The 4,628-nt window shown below is 45.8% G+C and overlaps 1 pseudogene; it reads right to left on the bottom strand.

The window, feature by feature from the left end:
• Positions 1-696: 696 nt before the first annotated feature.
• Positions 697-2,544, bottom strand: LOC101709775 (mitogen-activated protein kinase kinase kinase 3 pseudogene; annotated as a pseudogene).
• Between the last annotated feature and the right edge of the window lie 2,084 nt (positions 2,545-4,628).

Below are 4,628 nucleotides of genomic sequence, written 5' to 3'. Positions count from 1 at the left end.
TGTAAAACAGAGACAATTGCACTGACAAAACTGGGTCTCCCTGCTCAGTGGGGGCAGTTCCACATCTCAGGTCCCTGCTTGAGGGTCCAGGGTCACCGGAACAGGCAGGACAGGCTCCTCCTTCCCTGAATAAGGCAGCATAACATTTGCTTCATCTTTGGTAAAGAATAAGGACTCACAAAGCTGACCTGGGTCTCTATAGGAGAGGGTGGCCTGGGCCTCTGCCTTCCACTGGTTGGGGGATGCTGGGCTTTACCTTAGGCTTGAATGGGCTCCTTTAGCCCACAGATGCTCTGGTGGTCTCCAGACACTGGGAGGAGAAACAATAACACTCTAAATGAAAATAACACTATTCAAACCCTTGTGTCAGTCCTGGGCCCCAGGCTCTCTGGGCCTCAGCATGGACTGCAGTGTCAGGACATCCCAAGGGTTGGGCCCACAGCTGCGGTGCACACTGTTCCAGCCCTTCCTCCCCACGCTGAACTTAGGATGCTGAGCTCTTAGGTCTGGCAGACTGGGATCTCCCAGTCCTTGAGGCTGCAGGTATCCCATCTGGCTCTGAGCTCCAATGGCAGAAGGAGCACAGGTAAATGCTGGCTGGACTGCAGCTCCATGGTCTACACCCTTGCCTGGGAGAAGCAGTGACTTTGTTGAGCCCTGCAGCAGGGTGGCCAGCAGCAGCATGGCCTTGAAAGCTCAGTACACGAGCTGTGCAGAGTGGTGTGTGAGCAACTCCTCAGCTGAACGTCTTTGATGAGCCTCCACAAAACTGCATTTCAGGAAGTCCTGGCCATGTTTAGAGATATGAGAAAGCAGCTGAGGGTTGGTGGGCTGAGTGGCAATCTTGAAAATGGTGGCCATTGCTTCATACTCTGCCCATGGTGGTTTCTCTGTCAGCATCTCCACCACAGTGCAACCCAGGCTCCACACATCTGCCTTCCTTCCATATCCCTCACCACTAATCAACTCTGGGCTCATCCAGTAGGGTATGCCGATGACAGCGCATGCCTGTTCCTGACATGCAGATGGTCTGGAGGTGTTTGCTGGCCCCAAAGTCCCCTAGCTTCACATTCCCAGCAGAGTCTCAGAGGATGTTGGCTCCCTTTATGTACCAGTGAACAATCATGTTGCTGTGCAGGTAAGACATGTCCTCCAGGATCTGCCGCATGTACTTGCAAGTCACACTCTGTCAGCTCCATAGGCCTTCAACTGGTCTTTCAGTGAGCCCCCTGGCATGTACTCCATGAGGATGGTTAGAGTCTTCTTGGCAGGGTCCCTCAGGCAGCCGTAGTAACTGCACTATACGCTTGTGCTGCAGGTTCTTCAGCAACTGGATCTCACACTCCAGAGCTCTACCTCCTTGCTTGTCTCAGGACTGTCTAGGTCAAACTGGACCTGCTTGGAAGCAAGTTCATCTCCTGTGTCCACATCATAGCACAAATAGACCCTAGCAGGGATAGGTTCAACCTTTTATCCCTTTGTCATAGAGCTGGGTTTCTTTCCATCTAAATATCCCTGTCTATTGTCTGGGAAGCTCTGGGCTCGGGGCATTCATGATTTCCGGAAGGATAGACTGTCTGCTGACCTGTCCAAGGACTGGCAGCTTGCCGACAAGGAATTTTCAGCACTGCTCAGGGGATCCAGCATGCACTGCTTGCTGGTCTCTGGGATGAATTCCCCTTCACTGTTGATGCTGGTGTAGGATCCCTGCCAGGCAATGTGCTGGTACTCTCAGGCACATAGCGAGAGGGAGGCAAGCTTCGGCCAGGGTTCTGGGAGCTGACAGAGAGGTACCTGCTTCTGGGCTCGGGGGGTTGGTATTTATATCCCCTGCGAACTGGGAAGCCTTGACCCACACCTGCCTGGACACCCCAGAGTCGGGAGAGGAACTGGTATGGTTTCTGTCCTGGGACAGCAGCAATGTCCTAAGGCTTTTCATGCTTGAGCTTCTGTCCAAAATGTCAATTGCTTTATCCAGAGCATCTTGGTTTTTCAGCAGGATGGAGAGCTCATTGTTCATGTAACGTACATCAAGAGGTTCCCACCTTGTGGTCCACATCTTCGTATCTCACAGGCTGACTGAACGCTATAATTCGTCTCTCCCCGTTGTGCTCAAACTTGATTCTGACGTCACTCAAAATTTTCTTTTTTTCACTGGCCCCCACACATGAGCTTGTTGTTATTGTGGGTCTGTTCAGAAGGGCTGAGCGGCTGCTGCTGTGTTTTTTCTGCCTATTTGGGTGACTCCTGTCCTTGTTCTTCAAGGCCTCATATCCAGACACCCGGGGATGTCGGCTCATCTGGAGAGCCATCAGATCCTTCATGATCGAGTCCAATGCCTCTTGCTCATTCGTGGTGGAGACGACAGCTTCTCAGGCCCAGAAGTGTCACCTTCGCAGCCGGGGCTGCATGCTGCTGGGCGGGGGGGGCCACAGGGGCAGCGGCGGGCCTGGCTCCGCGCAGGGGCCACGGGCTGCGCTCTGGGCCCCTTCCGCCTCCCCAGGCTCCGGCTCCGGCTCCGACCGCGGCCAGGCTCTGTGGCATGGGCAGGGTGGGCGGCTACTTCCCGGGCACTCCCGGGCTAGGCCTAGCCTTGCCTCCGAGGCACGGCTCTGCTCGCCTGCTGGCCAGTGCCCTAGTCCCGCATGTGCATTGTAAATAGAAACTATTTTAAGTGAAAATATTATATTGACTATTGATAAAAAAGGTTACGTGTTTTATTTTCCTGTGTTGTAAAACTCATACTTTCTGAATAATGAGAATTGTGTGAAATATTCCATGAAAAAATCTGGCTCTTAAGGAAGCAATTTATATAAACTAGAGCCAAGATTTATGTGTGTATACATGTGCAGTTCCATTCTTGGTAGAATTTTATGCAAGTGTATTATGTTTTTATCTACACATGCATTTAAGTATGTTTTGAATACTAGACAAAAATCAAAATTTGAAGTTGAACAAAAAACTCAAAAGAAGTTAAAATGACAAACACTTCTTAAATAATGAGCTTTAGATTCAGGATTCAATTTTCCTGATAAGGCTTCAGTATATAAGGCAAATTATCAGAAACACTTGAAGATATAACCTCATAATAAAAAGTCTCTATAGACCTGCTTATAATTTTCATCTTCCACTATGGTATATTATATTTATAAAACACTGAAGAGGCTTCCTTTGAAATTAGTGGTTACTATAACCATCTCTCAGAGGTATTTACATGAGCAGTTATATGAACAATTTTGTAATAAAAATAAGCTCAATGATATAACAATAAATGAATTTCAGTCTTAGTTTGCAGTAAAAGCAAAAATTAAGACCACAGAGACTAGATATAATGACAGAAATGTGCTATAGAATGATGTACTTATTTTTCTGAAATTATTTTTGAAGAAGATAAATGAGGCATTTGTGATAGTAAATTTATTAGCTGTATTTTCAATAGATCTTTTGTAATGAACACTGGTAGTTTACGTATAACCTCTATCACATCATAGACTTTACGTGACCCTGTGGCCCATATGTTGATGGCTTGCTCCCTGGCCTGTGGTACTGTTCAGAGGTAGAACTTCTGTGAGAGGGAGCCTCATGGAAGGAATTAGGTCACTGAGGGCATAAGCCTGAAGGGATTGTGTGAACCTGCCCATTCTCCTTTTTCTCTCTCTTTCCCAGCCACCTTAAGCTGGAGTTTCCTCCACCACAAACCCTGGCCATGTACTATGCCCCATCAGTGACGTAAAAGCAACTGGGTCAGAGTGACTGCACACAAAAACCTTCAAAATTGTAAACCAAACTAAACATTTTCTCTTTGTAAGTAAATTGATCTCAAGTATTTGCTATACTAACAGAAAGCTAACTAACACCTCAAATGAGGAAAAACTGATAGATCTGAGCATGTAGATCACAAAAGGGTTTTTCTATGTGATTATAAGCAAAAATAGTTGAATATCAACAGTATAACTCATCCTTGAAAAACATGCAGAGGATATATTGTTATTATCACATGAAGAACTAAACCAGGGACGGGAATTTAGCTCAGTGGTTTCATCACCTCCTGTGCAAGAACAAGGAGCCGAGTTAGATCCCCAGAACCAAAAAAAAAGAACTAAACCAACTGTGCATGGTGGCAAACAACTAAAATACCAGCACTCTCAGAAGCTGAGTCTAGAGGATCACAAGTTTGAGTGCAGCCTGGGCAACTTAGTCACTTAAGGAGACTCTGTGTCAACATTATAAATTTTTTATTTTTTATTGTTTTTTCCCATTAAGTTTATTGGAACACGTTAGGTATAAAATACAGTTACAGTCATCATTAGGATCTTGTACCTTTACATGATGTATCTTGGTTCTTATTTTTTCCCCTTCCCCTGCTCTCCCTTCACCCCCTCCACCCTTCCCTATTTTCAAAGACTTTGTTTCCATTTTTTTCATTTTCTCATATTTTTTCTTTTCCCTTCTTTCCTTTTCCCTTCCCCTCCCACTTTCCCTACTCCTTTAGACCTTGTCTTCCAGTTACACAATATCAATTATACATTTTTAAAATTACAGTACCAAGATCTAGGAGACATTACCACAGATTTTACAGAATTTAAAAGGATATAGAAAGCATATTACAAAAATCTTTTTTGAAATAA

The sequence above is a fragment of the Heterocephalus glaber genome, unplaced genomic scaffold (genome assembly GCF_053883595.1).
Source record: "Heterocephalus glaber isolate CG9 unplaced genomic scaffold, H.glaber_assembly_v1.0 deba00000347, whole genome shotgun sequence".
Lineage (NCBI taxonomy): Eukaryota > Metazoa > Chordata > Mammalia > Rodentia > Bathyergidae > Heterocephalus > Heterocephalus glaber.
The sequence above is the reverse complement of the archived record's forward strand: the minus strand, read 5'-3'. Positions and strand labels throughout refer to the sequence as shown.